Below are 21,907 nucleotides of genomic sequence, written 5' to 3'. Positions count from 1 at the left end.
CTGAAGAAACCCACAGCAGACCCATCTGAACTTAAAAACTACCGCCCCATATCCCTCCTCCCATTCCCGGCCAAAGTCATCGAGAAAGCCGTCAATAGCCAACTCGCCGCCTTCCTCAAATCCAACAACTCCCTCGATCCCTCACAGTCCGGCTTTCGAGCCAAACACAGCACTGAAACCGCCCTCATCGCAGCAACAGACGACATCCGAACACTACTGGACAACGGAGAAACAGTGGCCCTCATCCTACTCGACCTTTCCGCCGCCTTCGACACAGTATGTCATAGCACACTCATACAACGCCTCAACAACGTCGGAATACAAGGAAAAGCTTTGGATTGGATCATCTCGTTCCTCGCCGGAAGAACCCAGAGAGTCCACCTCCCCCCATTCAAATCAGAGGCCACCGAAGTCATCTGTGGTGTACCACAAGGATCTTCACTCAGCCCCACCCTCTTCAACGTATACATGAGTCCCCTCGCATCCATCGCGCGCCAACACAACCTCAACATCATCTCCTACGCAGACGACACCCAACTGATCCTCTCCCTCACCAAAGACCCAAACACCGCCAAAACCAATCTACACGAAGGAATGAAAGAAGTAGCCGAATGGATGAAGAACAGCCGTTTAAAACTTAACTCGGACAAAATGGAAGTCCTCATCTTAGGATCATCCCCCTCTGCCTGGGATGACTCATGGTGGCCACCGGCCATGAGTACAGCACCCATACCTACAGATCACGCACGTAACCTGGGCTTCATCCTGGACTCCTCCCTCTCGATGACCAGACAAGTCAACGCCGTCTCATCTTCATGCTTCAACATCCTACGCATGCTCAAAAAGATCTTCCGCTGGATCCCCACCGAGACAAGAAAGACAGTCACCCACGCACTGGTCACCAGCCAATTGGATTATGGAAATACCCTTTACGCCGGGACCACAGCCAAACTACAGAAAAAACTCCAACGCATCCAAAACGCCTCAGCCAGACTCATACTGGACATTCCCCGTCATGCTCACATTTCCGGTCACCTGAAGGATCTCCACTGGCTCCCCGTCAACAAGAGAATAACGTTCCGTCTCCTCACCCACGCACACAAGGCCCTCTACGACCTAGAACCCGAATGCCTCAACACAAGACTGTCCTTCTACACACCCACCCGCCAACTGCGATCGTCCAATAACCGCAATTCCGCGCATCCACAGATCCACCATGGGAGGAAAATCCTTCTCCTATTTAGCGGCCAAAACCTGGAATTCTCTCCCCACTCACCTCCGACTTACACAGAACCACCTCTCCTTCAGAAAGCAACTAAAAACCTGGCTATTCGATAAGTAATGCACCCACCCTCCCTCAAGCGCCTTGAGACCCTCTGGGTGAGTAGTGCGCTATACAAATTCCTGAACTTGAACTTGAACATGGGTCATGCTACAAGCTCCCAAACGGTGATACGACCGCGGAATATGCCGTGACGACATTATGTATGATCGTTGAAACTGCACGAGTGAGCTATAATTCAGCGCAAGCAGCAGAGTTGATTGCATTAACGAGAGCGTGTATTTTACCTGAGGGAAAGAGAGTGAATGTGTATACCGATAGTCAGTACGCGTTTGGTGTAGCACACAGTTTTGGACGCCTGTGGAAAGAAAGAGGATTTCTCACATCGCATGAGACTAAGATCCAACACGGGCAGTTGGTGAATGAGCTTCTGGAGTCACTTACTTTGCCGAAGCAAGTTGCAATTGTGAAGTGTAGTGCTCACCGGAAGGTTACGGATGATGTTGGTCGTGGTAATGCATTTGCGGATGAAGTCGCGAAAGAAACAGCGAGAAATGTGATGAGTAGAATGTATGTTGCAGGCCCTGCAAGATGGATTGGTGCAGCTGGAATGTGTGAAGATATGATTGAGAGTGTGAAATCAATCCAGGCTGAAGCCACTGAAAATGAAAAGAGTGTGTGGAGAGAAACTACGGGTAGATTGGATTCGACTGGTTGTTGGGTTGAGTTATCAGAACACCAAAGATGGATGTTGCCGGATGCATATGTGTTTGCAGTGGTTACGATGGCACATGGGTTGTCTCACATTAGTGCAAAAGGAATTTGTAAATTGTTGGCTCCAGTATGGCAGAATGCTGGAATTCCTAAATGTGCTGAGAATGTGGTCAAGAATTGTATGGTGTGTTTGATGTATAATCCAGGTAAGGGAACTCCAACTCCAGCTGGTCACTTTGCGCCTCCGACGTATCCGTTCGAGGTTCTGCAATTGGATTTTATCCACATTGAAAGATGCAACAATCTGAAATACGTCCTTGTAGTTGTTTGTGCCTTTTCTAGATGGGTAGAGGCATACCCCCTAAAAGATAATACTGCCTCGTCCACAGCTAAAGTCCTACTCAAAGAATATTTCCCTAGGTTTGGGTTGCCAAGAATGGTATGGAGTGATAATGGAAGTGAGTTCGTGGGGAAGATCATGAAGAGAGTGTGTGAGGGTTTGGGCATAAGACAAAAATTCCATACTGCGAATCATCCCCAATCAGCTGGATTAGTGGAACGTTACAATGGCACCTTGAAGCTGGAGTTAGCCAAAATTCAGGCGAGTTCTGGTCTCCAATGGCCCGATGCTTTGACGTTGGCACTTTTGTCAACTAGAACTACAGTGCATTCCCGAATCGGACTTAGTCCGTATGAAATTGTCTTTGGTCGACCGGCAAATGTGTGGGGAGTGCTGAGACCAACAAAATTTAGTGATATTGACTATCCTGTGTTGGTGGACTATTTGTATGACCTGACGGCTAAATTGCGTGTCTTGCATCAACAGGTTCACGATAACCTGTCACCAGCCTCTGTGGACCCAGGTCACACCATCAATCCTGGTGACTGGGTTCTCGTGAAAAATTTTCAACGGACCAAGAACGACCAGCCCCGCTGGACGGGCCCTCATCAGGTGTTGCTGATTGGACACCACCGAGCCTGAATTGCTATTTCAGAACCAGACAGAGCTTGGTAGAAACCGTTATAATCTATGACCTAGAAATAATGGACTAATAAAGAGCAAATAATTCCTTTTTGATTTTAGAACTGCACTCTCTCAGCCAAAAAACTGTTTTGATCTTTTTTCCTTTTTTTCCAACCGCCATCCGGGTTCAGCTGTAGGGTCGCGGTGTAAAGACTTGGGATTGCAGCCCTGTAGACACAGGGTCGACGGTCCTGGTTGGTCTTAGGGCGTTCCCTGGGCTGACAGAAGCACTCCTTAGCAGAAGAAAACCAACCGCCGCGAACAGCCCAGTTAGAGGATGGAGTTTTTTGGGTTCGAGAGAGCTGCTGAGAAAATGAACTTTAAGATGAAACTATGTAAAATAATGCATAACAAGTACTTTCTGATTACATGTATTCTGATGTTTTTTAGCATGACGTTGACTTTGGTGGGTTGGATTGTATTTTCTACTCAATTGACTTCTGCACCTGTTTCTCAACCTACGACTTTTCCTACTACTACTTCTTTGCATTCTTTTCATATCTTACCCGAACACAAGCAGATTAGAAGGTCAGAGTTTGTACATAACACATTCATACAGCTCCTGCACCAACATCAGTTGGTAATGAACATTACTAATTGTTGGGTGTGTGGTCTTATGCCACATACTACAGATAGAGTTGTCCCCTATCTGATCCTACCGTTTAGTCAGAATGTGTCACTATGGGCTTTTCAGACGATGTTCATTTATGCCCTGGAAGTCTATCCTCTGCCTTCCATGAGAGATAACTTGAGTAATCAAGCCTTGGTGAAGGGAGTTATGAATATGAGCAGAGATATCGATACGTACAGGACTATTCCCAAGGAAGAGTTATCGGCTTATGTTGGATGGAACACGACAGGATACAGTGTTAGTCTGAGTGAAAGGCAGAAACGAAAGAGGTCACCTCCGATTTGGGTCGTACCCCACCGAGGTCAATTTTGTCTGCAAGGTAATGGCAAAAATCTGAGAGCTCAGCTGGGGAAGAGTGTTTGTACTCAGACGTATGTTTTTACGTCTCAATCTTCCCCGCCGTTTCTGGCAGCTAAGGGCACGTATTTTGTTTGTCCCAACAGAGCATATACGTGGTTGCCCCCTGATTTTTCAGGAACGTGTTATGTTGGATACTTGTTGCCTCCTACGTATACTGCTGCTGCAGATTACCACAAGACAAGAGTTGCCAGAGGTGTTTTCGAACGGGAAGATACCGCTGGACAGGAAGTGGGAAACTTCTTTAAGGGGTTCTTGCCATTTTGGGGACCCATGGCTAACAGTAGAGGCTTACGGCAGTTGACGAGAGTGGTTGAATCCACCATAAACGAAACTGCTGGTGCCCTTAGTAATCTGACGGCTGAGCTTCAAGCGGATCGCCTTATGACGTTACAGAATCGTATGGTTTTAGACATCATACTCACAGATCGAGGTGGAGTATGTAAAGTGATCCAATCGAGTTGCTGCGTTTTTTATCCCAGATAATGCTCCGACAGTATACAAGGCCATTTCAAAGTTACATAAGATCTTTGAGTCTATACATGTGGACAAAGGAGATTGGTCGTTAACTGGATGGTTTTGGGAACTATTATCTGTTTGGGGATGGAAGCTTCTGATGATCATTGGTGTAGCTCTAGCGGTTCTTTTCTCATGTTGTCTTTGTGTACAGTGCGGTCCTGCCATATGTGGCCTTTGTGCTACTACGTGTGTCAGGGGACCGCCTGTCCCGAGAGATACACAGAGAAACAAGATAATGCTTCAACAGCACCTCAGTGATCTGATGAGAATTGACATCAACTCAGATATAGACTGAGTAATTGCCTATGTAAGGGCAAAAGGAGGGTCTGAGGTTCCTTGAATTCTGAACCCGTGTTTTAAATGTCATGGTTCCGTTACGATTTTGGTAACAATGAACCGTAACTAATGAGTTCGGCAAGTACGAGTGTTTTCGCCATGTTACACACAAGGATTCGCAGTGTATTTGAAGATTCTGCTCCGAACCATAGTTATCATTCTGTATAAGGCAGCCATTTAGTGGTTGCCCTCACATAGGTCGATGACTGCGGCTGAATGAGCATTTAAGACTCGTGCCCTTTTGCTGGGGTTTGTGCTGACTTCTACATGACCCGAAGTGAATTGACCTCGTTGCCTGAAGCCGACCTTGCTGAGCCAGTTCTTGCCCGCTAGCTGATCGAAACTAAAATCAGAGCGCAGGGCATCGTAAAATTTTACTACACACAAATATGCCTTATCCTACTGTTACCTGTTTCTGTTTCTTTCTTTATGGTCTATTTATGATATGGGTTGTGGCCTTCTTTTATTATGGGTTCATTCAGCCTGTCTAGAGAAGAATGTTGGGTTTGTCCGATGATTGATCATGGGCCGGACAACTGAAAAGTGGGTTTTACCGTCATGCGATACTTTTTGGTGTGGATACATGTGATTGGACAGTTTGTAAATATTAGGTGTTCTGTCTGGAATGTGATTTTTTTGCATAAAAAGGGATGACTTGCTTTGTAAAGGGGAGCAGTCTCCTGAGAACTCATACCGTGATGATTTCTAGGATTTCTGTTACAGGCTGCAGTCAATAAATTCGAACTTTGACGTCACCAAGAAGAGTCCTGTGTCTCTGTGTTCTAAGACAGGTGAACCCAAAGACTTTGGGCGTGCCCCTGGCGCCGCGGGGTCTTAAATAACCCGGTTCTTCAATTCTTACACTCTTTCCTCCAATGTCCCATCCTACCGCAATTATGACAGGGATATTTCTTCTTTAATTCTTCTATATTTCCAGTTAATTTTGGCTTACTAGAATTTCCTTTTACTCTATTTTGGTTCCCATCTGCTATTTTATTTTCTAATTGAGCTACTTGATGTTCTGCAACCTTTACTTGTGCCCACATTGCTTTCTCTTTGAGTTTCCTTTGTTTTACTTCAATTTCATCACTACAGTATTTTGCATGTCTCGGGACTTCATCCACAGTACATGACTGCCATTCCATCAAATTATGCTTTATCATATCCCCTATTTCTCGTCTCAATCCAAACACAAAGCAATATACAAAGTGACTCGTATCCTTTTCATTCAATTCCTCATATCCACTATACTGTTTGAACATTAATAACAGTCTTTCATCAAATGCATGAACTGACTCTTTGGCTTCTTGTATTGTACTGTCTATTTTCACCCAATCTGTTTCTTTTGGTGGATTTTATTTTTCAGAAACACTATCACTTGCTCATATTTTCGCATTACTTCAGGTCCAGGAGCACCTGTCACTTTATCTCGTGGATATTCTTCTTTTGGCCAATTCACCGGTATGTACACTCTGACCATAGACCGGCTGGTACTACTATGTCAAATAACCCATCTAAGTCTTCCCATAAAACTTTTGAAACTTTCACAAATCGATCTACTTGCCTATACCACTCTACTGGCTTCTCCCTCAATGTGGGAAAATCATTTGTAAATGATAGAATATCTTGTCTACTCCAGGGCACATGCACATATCCTCATCCAGGTATTCCTCTCATAGGAAATTATTTTACCACTTCTTCCTTTTCTCTTACTGGAAACGGTAATGTGGATTTGGCACTGCTTTCCTCTCTTTTCTTTGTCCAAATCATTTTCCACTTATCAATATCTCCCCATTTTCTCAATAACACAATTAATCCTTTTATTTGAGTAATTCTCCCTGCTGTATTCATGTTTTCTATATCCTGTCAGTAAAATCCACTCTATAAGGTTTCTGCAATATGTTGTATTTTGTAAAATCCACATCCATTTCACTTGCTAAACTTTCAAATCGATCATGCATGCTTTTGGTTTTCCACGTAATACTCTTACACATGAATGTGATGTCATCATCCTGATAATTTTTCAATCTATCTGTACCAATTGTTCCAATTATTAGTTCTTCCATATCAACTTTTTGCCTTGCTACATCTAACAATTTTTGCTCCGTTTCTTTTAGTTTTAAGGTTCTGATCCAATCACTTAATTCCTGCTCTGTTGGCCCTGCTGGAGTTTGTGTTAATTCGATTTTCTCTACACTTTTCTCAGGAGTTATAGAACCAGATTCCGCTCCTGTTGGAAATTTATACGGAAGACTCTGATTAAAAATTAAATCTGGCGGTATCATTTGGTTGGTACGTTTAATCTCTGACAAATCTGGGTAAACCTTCTCTTTTACTTTTTGTAAACTCTGATTTAAAGGAATAGTTAAAGATGGCTCTTTTATCTTCTAGTTTTCAAACACTGGAATTACAGGACCTATTGTTACTGGAATAGTTACAGCTTCTATATTTTTAGTAATCTCCTGTATCTTTTCAGTTAATTCATTTGTTGAACGTATATATTCAGAAGTACTCTGTTGTGCTTCAACTTGTTGTTCTACTCTATTTCCAATACTCTCCATTCCATTCCCTTGTTTAGGTGTCTCAGCATATCTGGTTCTGATTAATGGAACATCCGAAACATACCTCATTTCTACTATCTCCGGGAGATCTCTGAAATTTGAGAATCGTTTTGGAGTTTCCGCTAGTCTATTCTCTAACTGTGGAGCACTTGGAGTTGTACCCATAGAATTTGCTTGGTATGGCGGTGATCTCCAATTTAGGATCTCTTCCAACACTGCATCCTCGGACCCATAATCTTCATAACTCCTTTTTCCTGTTTCTATATTATTCCTCTTTTCTGTACATTTTCGCACTTTCTCCTATCTACCAATCTAACCGGATATATTCCATCACACATGTTAGCATCTCTCCACCTTTGCATTCTAGTCTCATGCATTTCTCTCCAAAATTACGACCTCTATTTCTTGGTCATAGGTAGTCTCCAAACCTTTCTTGTTCTAAATCATGCATTTCATCTTCCCACTCAGCTAAGGCTTCAAATTGAGTTGGCCTAGGACTTGGTTCAAGCTTCATCATCTTGTCCCTCAAGTTTCTTAATACCGCAAGACTGAAAAGATCTTTCTCCTGGGAAAGCTAATGCACCATTATTTCTGGTATACCTTGCCCAATTTTCTAACCATATACATGTATGGTAGCCATATTTTGTCATCATGTATGATGCAGGCGTTTTCGGCGGAGGAATTATTTTCCCACCCTAGTTTCAATTACTTTATCCCTTTTGAATAGATTTTTCAATTTCTGAAACCATGAAGATTTCTCTTTCTCCATTCCATAATAAAATTTTATTTTGTTATTAATCTCCTGTCTTTTCAAAAGATCGCTCTCTCTTCTGTAAACTGCTTTGTAACACCAGCCTATCGCAGCGCAGTTCACACTATCGCACCAATTAGAACAAGATACGTTTCATTAGTTCTCAACCAATATTTTGCTGCTTTCGCTGATGCACCAATCAGCCCTTACTCCGTCTTGGTCACGCAGACCAATCCTAGCGCGATACCTTTGACGTCAGCCCTGCTCCGGCTTCTGCAGCTTCGACTGACCCCTCCATTACAAAATTTATTGACACACTGTATTTACACTTTTATACAGCAAAATCAGTTAGTAACTTCATAAAACAACTCCATTGGTCTGTTTCGCTAAAACCAAAAGGATAGTTCTTCAATCACGCAAGAATTCTGTATTTCCAGTAGACAGCCCTTGCCTCTTCTCTACCACAGAATTTTTACTTTCGCCGATAAAGTAGCACTTCCCTCTACCTTACCCTTCTCACAAGCTTAGGTTAAACTTTATTACTCTCCTCGGTTAGAGTTTTAAGACAGAATACACAATGATCCCTGTACTCGGACCCAAGATTTGACAGGTTGCCCTCACTATACATTCGCCACTTTTACACGTAAAGGTCCCTAAACTTGTAACATACGACGATGTCACCACCTTGAAACAGACTATGTGATGTGCGACTTCACTTGCCACACTTCCTCTGCCTGCAGACAGAGTGACTAGCTTCCCACACTTACCGGAAGCCTTTTCCAGACTACATATAACATAATACAAACTCAACAGATGTTAGTCCAAAATTCTGTACATCAAAATTCTAAGTACTCTAACCAGCATATATCCTAGTCAACCTATAGCAACCTATGCTCTGCTACCAAGAAATACTGATGCAGCGCAGCTCCAAAAATTCTTCATAAACCATCACCTTAACCCACATAGCAAATTCACTATTTTCTCACAACTGGGCCCATAACTCTTACCTTTCATTCACTCACACATTTATTCTACTCCGAGGATTCAGTGAAGACCCAAAAGGAGAGCCCAGGTGCTATAGCGGAGTGTCTAAACTTAAAATGTATACATTATTTACAGCTGCAGTGTTATTTAACACCATGGTTTTTTCTAAAAGCAAGATTTATAACACCCCACTATTCATTTCTTTGATGGATCAGCTAGTAAAAGTTAACTAAAGGACAACAAGACCTGCTTAATTCTCCATTTATTTAATGTTTATTTAGAGATTAAATCTCCTAGCATGATCTATACGTTTTACATTTATTACCCAAATGTAGAAACGCAGACATCAGCACAAAAACAAATAGTTCCCAAAGAAACAACTAATTATCTTTCTCGATGTTCTCTTCTCATATCTTCGCACCCATTCAAAAGGTAAAGTTCAGAAAAATTTCAAAGTCCCTGCGCCATAAGGAAAATTGCGCAGACCGACAGCATCTCTGGGTGCAGAGATCAGGTCAAAAAGCAAGCTCCCTTCAAAGTCTCAAATGTCCTCTTTTATACCCTTTTTCACTAACTTATCTGTCTAAATTCGTAACTCTTATGTCCTAAAATGTCAGTGATTGGTCAATTTAGGGTTGGATGAGCATCACCTCATCGCTGTACTGTTCAATTTGTACGGAGTCATCATTATGACACAAAAAATAGTGGTGCTATTGTTCAGATTTTACTTCCTTCAAAGTGTCCTTTAAATTGTTATTCAATGTCCCATTCCCACGAGTTAACTTGCTGACTTCAACAAACTTGGCATGTGCCCCATGAGGCAGGGCACGCTGTCTTTGACCCATACTGCTCAGGCACAGGCAGCTCGCATCTCCAGTTGGCGCATGCGTGCTTCGACCACCACCTTGAAATTAGAGTCAGCTTCCATTTTGTTTGCTCACACAGGCCTCAATTTAGGAACTATTACAGAAACAAACACAAATAAAACGTAAATGTATGAAATAAAGCCTTTCTGTTTACCTCCCACTTCTAATAATATCCCAGTTAGTATTTACCTAGCTTTAAGCAACACATATGTGTGTTTTTACTTACCAATGTTCATGATTTATGCCACAAATTGTGGAAAATTAGTGCGTTTTGGTGAACATTATCTGCGCCATCTTGCCTCCTCCCTGATGCCACACTTTTGTCGTGCGCGCCCGCCATTTTAAGATGCCCCGATCAGAACAAACCCTTTTGCATGCCGCTGGCCCCTGACATAGCCCTTTGCCTTCGCTAAGCCCGCACGCTGACCACCCCCTGCTTGCACCTGCCTTGAGCCATAAACCCCTCTCCGGCGCTGCTCTGCCCCTGGCCCTCATCCTGTCCCCAGCGCGACACCTCCCTGTTTTCCTTTCATGATCTCCGGCCCTTAGATGTAAACCCCTTTTTCCCCGTGTGCCCGTTTTGTCCTCCCCGTTCCCAAGCCGACACCCAGCTCTGCCGATACCATCCTTGCCCCTCCCCGTACAATAGAAAGCTTCCCCCATCAAAGAATCCCCGGGTTGATCAAAGCCCCCACCCCATGAGATCCGATCAAACTCCCCACATTCCGTGAATCGGCGGATTATCCAGCTGCGCGATGCTCATCACCTGTTGTGACTAGGGTGGGGACTTCAACTGTAAATGTGTGTGGGAACGGGCCCAAAGGGGAGTTCCGAGAATGTCTTTTCCATACATCAAAGCTTTAAACATGTATGTGTAATCTGCAATAAAGTCATAAATGTTGGTATAAGAGGCCGGGCCTCAGAAATACAGTTAGAGCACCTCAGAACGATACCTTCTGTCCGTTTCGTTGTGTTCTCCTCCGGAGAGAATAAAAAAACCTTGTTTCCTGCTTTCCAGTCTCCAGCGCCTGCCTCTTCATTGATTTAAATAACTAGAGGGTCACAGAGGCAATACTGCCGGGCAAATATCGATTGTCCCCGACCCGAATGAACTTTTTACAATTGGCGTCCCAAGCGTGGGGCCCATCAGCGACTCGTGGATCCAGTGGGAGAGGTCCCGACGACAGAGTGAACGACTGCAACGATCGGGAGAGCTCTTGCCCAATAGACCCTCGTCTGGCAGCCGATCATCCGAACTTCACTAGTTCCGAACAGACCTCTCTCGAGTGATCTACGGTCCTGACTGGGAACCATCAGGAGTGCCGTGAGAAATACGAGAAAAAGAGGACGATCGGGCGCTGGATTCGGAAGACAAGAAACTGTCCACATGGTCCGGGTAAGGTCGTGTTGCCACGACAAGTTGCGAAAATTTGTTTTGATTGCTTGATTGTTCAAAATACTAGTATTGCTTTGTTTATTTTTATTTAGAGATTCACTGTCTGCAAACGGAGAAACAACAGGCTCCCTCTCCCTTTGCAAGCAGTGGAGGATAAGTAGGGTAGCAGCCGTGCTTGTTCTTTTTCTCCCCCACTCAATAATTGCTTGAAACTGAACTGTTGTTCGCAAACTATTGTTTCCTGGAGATTCCCTGTCTGCAAGTAGGGAAGAGACCACCCTTTTTGCAGATAGTGAAAAGGGTAGGTGACGCAGATCTTTGCGGACCTACTCATTCTCCCCATTGTTATTTATTGGTCGTTTGGTTTTATATTTTTTTTGATCCATGAGGTATTCACTACCTGCAAACAACGTAGAATAGAAATATTCTGTCTAGTCTTTGCACCTAGTGATAAGATAGGCAGTGCTGACTTTTTAGTCCCTCGTTACGAGCCGTCATGTCTGTCTTCTCCCCATTGATAAATAGCCTGTTTAGCCCGGACCGGGTGTTAGAGGTGGACCATATAGCTCCACTAGAAGGCACCCCTAATAAGGACATGTTCATAAACTATGGGTTAGTCACCATAGCTTATAATAAATTATGGCACAGGTATACCGAAGATAGCCAAGACAAACAGTGGCCACTGGCAGGATCCTTTGACCTTGATAAAATAGAAACGTTAGAAATAGCCCTTCGAAATAATAAGACGACGCCAATTATGCTCGACAGTCTCGGTATGTGGCGCAGAGAGGCTACGAAACGACAGAGAAAAGACGAGGATAAACCAAGTAGGGAAATATACCGACAGGACAACCCCAGGACACCGCTCCCCACAACTTATCCCCCGACACTACGCAAAGGACGACCAGACTTAGGGTCAGACCAATGCGCTTTTTGTAGGTATGTCGGACACTGGAAAGCCCAATGCCCGACTCTACTGAGCGTGAGTAAAGGCAAAGGGCCGACAAGAACGACAGACCGACAGTACGAGAAAAGGCGCGAGACAGAGAAGAACCCGACTTACATAGACAGACCAGACAGAACCACCACGTTTGATTATGCCCGATGGCACAGATTTCGCCAGGAAAATCTCAGCGGCATGATCAAGTTCTCCTAGGTCGGGCAATGTCAAGACGGGAACCCAGCCTCGTTTAAAATTCACAGACGGAAAGAGATAATTATGACCAATAACTGTTTTTATATTTGTCTTGGGTCTTTGTATGTCGTACTTGTACTGTCCCCCGTCTGAGTTTGTGTGTATGTAATGTACAAATCTGCGTCATCCCTCTACACGTGTTTCCGTGTTACCCAACCTCTGTTAGCAGAAACTTAGCATAAAAACAACCTGAAAAGAAAGAAATGGTAAAGCAAAATCCGTAGACCATTAATGAACTTGAACTTTTAATTTAGCACAACAAACAAGGAATAATAACGATAAACTGTAGAAAGTGAAAGTCAAACAGAACATTCGCCCCCCCCCCCATTCTGGAACCTTCCAAAGTAGGGCAGGGTTACGGCTACGCCCAACCAACGGCAACCCATATAAGGCGAGCCCCGCCGCCGACTCTTGGTCAGGAAATCTTAACGTATGGGGGAGCCGGAGGAGAGGCAGGAGCCCGCAGCCTGGGCATTTGCAGGTAGTCCCGCCACATGTCTCCTTGGCCGGCCGCAACGGGCCTGGAAAGACTAAGGTAGTCCCGCCACATGTCCAAGAGGAGAGCGAGGCACCTCTTCCTTTTCTCTTCCGTCACAGCCGCAGCAGTCCTGGACGGCGGGATGTCCTGCACGTACCTCCACAACAATCTGTCCAAGTTGGGCTGGGAGGGAGAGGCGACGCGGACGAGCCTCTCCCACCTCCACCGGTAGGAGGTTTCCCAGCCCCCAGCCCGACGCCGAACACCCCCAGTCAGGCGATGGTGCCCATACTTCCACAGCACCGGACACACCATGGTGGCACCCCAGTACTTGCGCAGCACCGAACGTACAATGGTGGCACCCCAGTATTTGCGCAGCACCGAACGTACAATGGTGGCACTTGGGGAACACCGGATGTGGAGAGGCCTTCATGCGGGGCGATGAAAAGGAGCGGCATGGAGTGCACCGGGAGAAGGAGACGATGTGAACGAGTCTCCCTCGCCCCCCCAGGTAGGGACATCACTGCTGCACCCCAGCTGAACGTCCCGCTCTCACAAAACAGGGACCTCTTCCTTTCACTCCGAAGGGTCTCTTCCATTCTTGCAAACTCGACGAGAGTGGCCCCTGTAGGGCCTCAAAATGGCGTCTGGATCCGCTGGAAGGCGGGCCCCGGCCACTAGAGTAACTTTGGCCAGCCATACAACTCGAACATTTGTCCCATGGAGCACGAGCCCCCATCTCCGACAGCATCTTCGCAGCCTTGAAGATCATACAAAGGTCCCCGGCGGAACCTTCGGCCTTTGCAGGTTTCCGGTAAGGGACGGCTGCCTTGATCGCCAACGAAACAAACATGACATTGCCACACCTTCTGTTAGCGTGAATTCTAGAACTGCCGAAAAGGACTCTGGTCCAAACTGCCAGTAATGGAAACATTTCCCCCTGATGCTGCTTCCGGACTGTGCCGGCCCCGCCCAAAATGGCGCTGGTATCAATCGGAACTTACGAACGCCTCGTGGTGTTCCTTCGCACTAATATAAACTTGATGTTCTGAGATTTTATATGATCCTTTGTACACTTGGCTAGAAAAGATGAAGAGAACTCACTCGACGAATAGTGTGAAAAGATCCCCGTTACAAATGTTGATTACGAATGTACAATGTATTATATTTTTATAACTGATGTAAACCTCATTTACGACGCACACGTACGGTATGCATATAGGAAATCTGATTACAACTGTTATGATTATGCTTCTAAATTATGAAAATATATGCCCCCGAACCCCCAGCCAATTAATAGACGTTTTAGTCTCTTACAAATGAATGAGTAAAACTTTCCGATGTTTTTATTGTTGCAAACGACACCCCCCACTGTACGCACTTTAGCCATTGCCACGACCGACCAAATACGACCACACCCTCCTAATCCATATGCTGAAATGAATTTGCAAAATAAAGTCTTTGAAACTATGGACGGGTATTGCATGCTTTATTTTAAAACAATATGGGATGGGTAGGAAAGTTCTTTTTCTGTGCACCCTACTCTGCTCTCTCTTTAAGGTTAAAGGAAGATGGTTGCCCAGCCCTGGAGGACGGATCGGATCGACAACACGACACTCCGCCTTAAAAGTACGCGACTGACTCATGAACTCTCGCGTAGAGGAAGACCGTGACTTCCAAGGATGGGTAAAACGAATGGTGTAAATGAGGGAATGTAAAAGGAGGGTGAAATGAAATAATGTAAATATTGTAAAGTACAACGTTCCAAAGTAGCAGGGACCCGAGAACCGAAGAACTTTAGAACGCCACGGCGTTGAAAGAGGTTTAAGGATCCCGATGGTGAGATATATCCTTTGACTAGATACCTCGCACTAGGCACCTCTGGTTTCCTTTTTACGTTTCCCCGCACACGCCCTACATGAACACACTACCCCCCCTCGACTCCGAAAACCATATCCCCGGGGACCCTGCCCCAAGGAGGAAAGACGAGTAAGAGGTAAGTAAAGGACTTATGAATCCATGTATTTGAATGCGCGCGAATGCTGTCTCCCCCACCCCCACCCCCTCTTTTCCTCCCTCTGCAGGTTACATCAGAGATTACAGCCAAGGTGTGGCGAAGATCTGAGACCTTGCCACGTCTAAATACACGAAACGGACTAGCGCCGCAGGGTGGTGTCTAAGCACGCCTGCAAACTACTCACGTATCGAACAAACCCGAAAAATTAGCACAACCTGATAAAAAGTGATCACCCTTAAACCAGACCGGACGAATGAACCCATGTCACGTATGATGCGAAACTGTGAGGGAATGTGTGTGTGTGACTGAGGCGTTGACCCAACTGGTCAAAGGACCGAGAATGCGAGAAAGTGCGACAAAATGGTACCTCCTTTTTTCTTCTTTCCTTTTCTCAAAGCACGTCCCCCCTACCCTGTCTAATGCTCAAACTGCATGATTACAAGATTCTAACGCGGACTCGTGAATACCCTTTACTGTGTAATGCACTAAATAGCCTTTCTTGAATGCACTGCCGCCCTCTCTGTTGCACGTGTACTATTTAGCCTGCCGTTGCACTCTCTCTCTCTCTCTCTCTCTCTCTCTCTCTCTCTCTCTCTCTCTCTCTCTCTCTCTCTCTCTCTCTCTCTCTCTCTCTCTCTCTCTCTCTCTCTCTCTCTCTCTCTCTCTCTCTCTCTCTCTCTCTCTCTCTCTCTCTATTTTTGCACTACCACTCTTCCGAGTGGTTAGCCCCGAAATTGGCAGATTGCCACCCCTAGCACACCACCTAATTGGCTTCAAATACCGTCAGTATTTGCACAAACGCTTGTCTTTAATACAATCACCCTGAAGCCGCGTCATTACCTCTCCTTTTTCCGATAGAAGTCAATGAACCCAGGTTGGGCCGTAAGGGAAAGGACAGGTAAGACGACAGAGGTTCCCTAATCTGGCCCGAAATGAGGGAACTACATGTCAACGGCTCCTATAGTATAAAACAAGAACCTCAGAATACGCGACCCTCCCCTCCCCGAATCGTCGCAATACCCAAACCAGAAAAACGATCACCCCCGTTACCTCCCCTGTCTATGTCCCTGGTTGTTTCCCATAAAACCCCTGTCCTTCCTAGAAGTAACCGGGCTGTAAAAGGTTACGTAGGACCCAGAATGATGTTTTACAAGGTTAACAGACTAGACCAAGGTAAAGAAATCATCAAAATGAACCCCGCAGTAGTTGAAAAACAGGATGCACCGATAGAAAGGAAATGTTTAGCCATGTTCGTCTCTCAGCAAAATACCTGTGTAGTACCATGTTGACGACTCACTGTACCCTTTTGTAAATGTGAAACTCTAGAGAACGGCATATCTTTGCCTGATTTGTCTCCCGAAGGTGGGTTACCATCAGATGAACTGTCATGCCTGTAATAAATGATTATGAAGGAAAGTCATAGTAAATCCAACAGGTCCGCCACCGGTCATTCATATGCCAGTTGTGATCATTAAATTTAACGGACATTTTCATTCTTTGCCTGGAGCTGGGAGAGAAATAGACTTTTTTTGATTATCTTCATCTGCAAATTTTCTAAAGACTGTCTTTTCAAACTTGTTTAAGGGTACTGCTGTTGGAGGAGAGAAGGACCGGATGTGGGAGCACGAGGCCCGACTGCAGACTAAGGGACACCTGCGACATTAGCCAAGGCGAGACCACGACTGAAAGGAGCTGCAGGACGAGGCACTGTTTCCGACAGCATGAAAAGAAAGGGCCGACCTGATGCCCCTGCTCGACGTCCAGTGCCTTTCGACAAGTCCCCGCTCTCTGAATTCCGTCGCACGCCCGCCCATTTGAAGTCTCTCGTTCCACTAGTTTGTTCCCAATTTGGCCTTGCTCCATCCCCCTTTTTCCTCTGACCTACCCTATGGACTGTTTTGAACGCTCTTCTTCCATCGGAACTTTCTGACAATCACCTCAAAGGACACAGGGCGAAAAGGACCTTTCCGACCAGAAACGCGAGGAAAGGGTCGTGCCCTGCAACGCAGAACTTAGAACAGAGCTGGACTTGTAGCTCCACCGCCGGTGCTCAACAGCGCCAACGAAAGACCACAAAGAACAATGAGAACTCATAAAACTTCGAACATTTGACATCCTCAATCACCGTTTTTTATGCCTCATTTCTCTCCCAGCCGCCATTGTATTGATCCTGCTCCAATCCGAATCTGAAATATGTATTAACCTGCCAGTTCACGTTATGATATGTACTTGCTGCTCGCCGTTTTTGTATTTCATTCCTATGACTTTCCTGCTGAACAAATTTCAAATAGGTGCACCTCCTAAAAACTAGAAACCTCAAAATGTATTGTTTACAACTCTTTTTTATCTAGGGTTCCTACCGTTTTCTTTCTCATGCTCACCACAGTAGAACCGAATAGAAAATGAACCAGCAAGATGTCTTGAATATGTTAAAGGGAGGACTGTGGAAAATTAGTGCGTTTTGGTGAACATTATCTGCGCCATCTTGCCTCCTCCCTGATGCCACACTTTTGTCGTGCGCGCCCGCCATTTTAAAATGCCCCGATCAGAACAAACCCTTTTGCATGCCGCTGGCCCCTGACATAGCCCTTTGCCTTCGCTAAGCCCGCACGCTGACCACCCCCTGCTTGCACCTGCCTTGAGCCATAAACCCCTCTCCGGCGCTGCTCTGCCCCTGGCCCTCATCCTGTCCCCAGCGCGACACCTCCCTGTTTTCCTTTCATGATCTCCGGCCCTTAGATGTAAACCCCTTTTTCCCCGTGTGCCCGTTTTGTCCTCCCCGTTCCCAAGCCGACACCCAGCTCTGCCGATACCATCCTTGCCCCTCCCCGTACAATAGAAAGCTTCCCCCATCAAAGAATCCCCGGGTTGATCAAAGCCCCCACCCCATGAGATCCGATCAAACTCCCCACATTCCGTGAATCGGCGGATTATCCAGCTGCGCGATGCTCATCACCTGTTGTGACTAGGGTGGGGACTTCAACTGTAAATGTGTGTGGGAACGGGCCCAAAGGGGAGTTCCGAGAATGTCTTTTCCATACATCAAAGCTTTAAACATGTATGTGTAATCTGCAATAAAGTCATAAATGTTGGTATAAGAGGCCGGGCCTCAGAAATACAGTTAGAGCACCTCAGAACGATACCTTCTGTCCGTTTCGTTGTGTTCTCCTCCGGAGAGAATAAAAAAACCTTGTTTCCTGCTTTCCAGTCTCCAGCGCCTGCCTCTTCATTGATTTAAATAACTAGAGGGTCACAGAGGCAATACTGCCGGGCAAATATCGATTGTCCCCGACCCGAATGAACTTTTTACAATATAAACAGACTAAAAGCACATTCATGCAATTTTCAATTTGATTACGACAAATGCGTACCTTTTATGACACAATATACGACAAATTAGTAAATTATGCTTGGCAATTTCATGCAAATTAGTATCCCACGTGTATTTGTGTGTGTGCATTCTATTCTATGTTGGTTAATTTCAAAACCACATGTTTAGTACATATTATTGTTACGTATAGTTAATTTTACAAGGGGTATACAACATTTTTTGTTTCCACCTTGCTCAATTACCTCCCTGTACTGTACCATACAGAGGCACACAGACATCACAGCACACACATGTAAACTCACCCATACTGCACAGCGCTACATACTAACATGATGTAAGCCAAGGATAAGTTAGGTGCACAGCAGCAGAACTTTATATGAGTGAGCCAGTAGGCCTCACTTTAGGTACACAGATAAAAAGGCGTGTTCACTTTATTGATCACTGTCACAAAAAACTGTTTTAATGATACCTCTGGTAATCTGATAAGATAAAGTGCCTAAGCAGGGTTGGGGGTATGCTGTCCTCAAGAAAAAGAGACGAAATGGGGCCCTAAAGATAGGATTTGAAGCAGCATTTCATATAGCCATCAATTAATAATCACTGGGACTCAAATAGACTCTAGCTCAGTAAATTATGAACCATGAAGGTTTATTACAAATATTAAAGTGTAATCAGAAGGCTAAAGTATATAATTAGTCTCAAAATCACTCATAATACATAATAAAACAGTCATAAGGAATTAGCAGAAGACTCCAAAATGAATTCCCATAAAAGCTGACAGCATTTAAATAGATGCAGCATGAGAAAAATCTGTTGAAAATAGTCTAAGTCAAGAATATGCAGCAAATCAATAATAAATCTGGCAGTATCCCTGAAAGGTCAGAGAAAGGGACCCCAAACCTCAAACTCAGGGGTTATTCCAGCCAAATTCATAATAGAAACCAATGGAAATCACACTGACAGCATAAGGTGAGCAAATATACAACATGTTGACAACTCAAGTACAAAATTATAACTATGCTATACACCATCCTAGCACTATACCCTTAAATTAATATTAATAACTCCACTCTGGCCTAATGCCATCAGAAGCGGCAGTACGAATCTAGTTACATTAACAATGAAAGCCTCATAAATATATGGATTCGAAGTAAAATAGGCAGGAAGAGACCTTGGAGATAAACATATTAACAAAATAACTCGCCCCGAGGCTCTCCAAGAACAGCATGTCATCACCAAGGTTAAGTGCACCTTTGCTGCATATGGTGTCAATGAGAAATGAAAACATGATGAAACATTTCTATTTTAAAATCCAATATAGAGATGAGGCCAAATTGAGGTCAAGCCCAGCCTATGCCAAGAAAATCTAGTTCTGTACATTGCAGCGTTGTTGTTTTAAAAGCAACATTTTCATGTTACTAAGCAAATATGATTTGAATCACAAATAACTTCAACAATGATATGCTGCCATCACCGTGCTCCTGCTACTTAACTCTGGGTAAAGGCAGTAGCCCTTACCATGGAGTGGACAGTTCCATCCCAACACCCACTGTACATTTTAAGGGTGTTAACTGTGCATCAACTGTGCATCTTTGCACTGGGTGTTGGACAAGGAGTTTCAGGAATGTTGGTTGACTCTTCTGTGATACCACCTTACCTGAGAGCACAAGACAAGTTGCACACTCTGATTTTCTTCCTTTGTCAATATCTAAGCCCATGGTGGGAATATGTACATCCTTTGTGAGAAAGGCCCTGACAAGATGAAAGTGGAAGTGAACATAAATGCATCTATGCAACACACTTGAGTTTCCACATCACTGAAACTTAGCTAATGACAGACTAGATGAAGTGTGTCAACACATTTCTAAGCTACTCTTGGCTCTCTCAGGCAATATTTTAAAGCTCAAGGCATAAACCTGCAAGAGGTGATGGGTAATGAGGGAAACAACAAAATACCATGACACTAAAATAATGCATTTGTAGAAGAAAATATATCTATAACTCTTCCTGGATAAATAAAAAACATTGACCAAACGGAAATTATAGTTACAGTGGCAGAAAAAAGGTTTAATATAGGAGTCCATTAATATGTACGCAGTCATGAAAACATTCAAGAAAAGTACTTGGGGCCCAATTCACAAAGATTTTGCTGTGACAACATTCCGGTAAAGAAGCACACGTACCTCACAAGATAACAAGACACAGGTTTCCTGCTGGCTAGACTACACAGAAAAACTATATCTGGAGAATGAAATACTTCTTCAACACTGCCTTTTCTAAAGGAATATAAAAAGTCACATTTGCCACAAAAACTGTAGACTTTCAGTTTGTCCAGAAATAACAGCTTATGCCCAAACTACTTTTTCATTTATTATATTGTAGTTGTGAAGAGGCTCCCAAATCCATTTGCGGATGGTAGCATGGTGCTCCATGAGATATCCTAGATGGAAAAGTGTGTGTCTGTCATGAGGCATGTATGGTAAGTTCTTTGATAATGTGCTTGAGGACCAGAGCTGTGATCTTATTCAATTTTGTCTCTGTGCTTGTGCATAAATGAGAAGTGAAAAGGGCTGGGAAATAGAATGCTTAAGCAATAGATGTCATTGTCCAAATGAATAGAAAGTGTGTGAATGCAGTGAGGAATAGGTGAGAAATGTTGTGTTGTTATATGTGTGGTACAGAAACGCTTCCCACCATGCTGTAGCAAGCTTAAGGGGATAGGAGAAAAGTGTGAGAATAGAGAGATTCACAAATGTGAATACTTATTACTTTCAAAATGTGGGTCAGGAAAGTACCTAGAGGTGAAAGTTGTTGCCCTTGGGGGGTGCAAGGGAGGTGCAATCTAACACCAACCACAGTATGTGTTTTGAGCCCAGATGTATCATGAATTTTAACGATTGCAATGGCCGATTCCTAGAATCCGGCCAATTGTAACCCGTAAAATGCATTTTGGTGTGTATGTATTCCAATGTGTGATTCGGTAACATGTAACCGAATCGGAATGTGGAATTGCGAATACCTACCAATTCTGTATTAGGAAGGGGCCTGTGTAGGGCATCTCTTCCTAATACCGAATCACATTTTGGTCGCAAAACATTCATATTTTACCACCTACTTCAAATAGATGGTAACCCATTCACACATTGGAAGGAGTCCCCATGGAACCCCTTCCCCTTTGTGAATGTTCAATGTTTTTTAAGAGCAGGCAGTGTTTCTACAGACCACTGCCTGGTCTCGAAAAATGAAAAGAAAATTTCATTTTTCTTTTTTCACTAAGGAAAATGGGCTGCATTTAAAAAAAAGGATTGCTTTATTTTAAGGCAATCACAGACATGGTGTCTGCTGACCGCAGCCGGCAACTATCATTGTACTTTTAGCAATTATTGATGGGTCCAAATTGAGACCAGCCTCATTAATATTAATGAGGTAGGTCGATTTGCGATCCATTAGGAAATGCTAAATGAA

The sequence above is a fragment of the Lissotriton helveticus genome, chromosome 2_2, assembly GCF_964261635.1.
Source record: "Lissotriton helveticus chromosome 2_2, aLisHel1.1, whole genome shotgun sequence".
Taxonomy (NCBI): Eukaryota; Metazoa; Chordata; class Amphibia; order Caudata; family Salamandridae; genus Lissotriton; species Lissotriton helveticus.
This window is presented reverse-complemented; position numbering follows the sequence as displayed.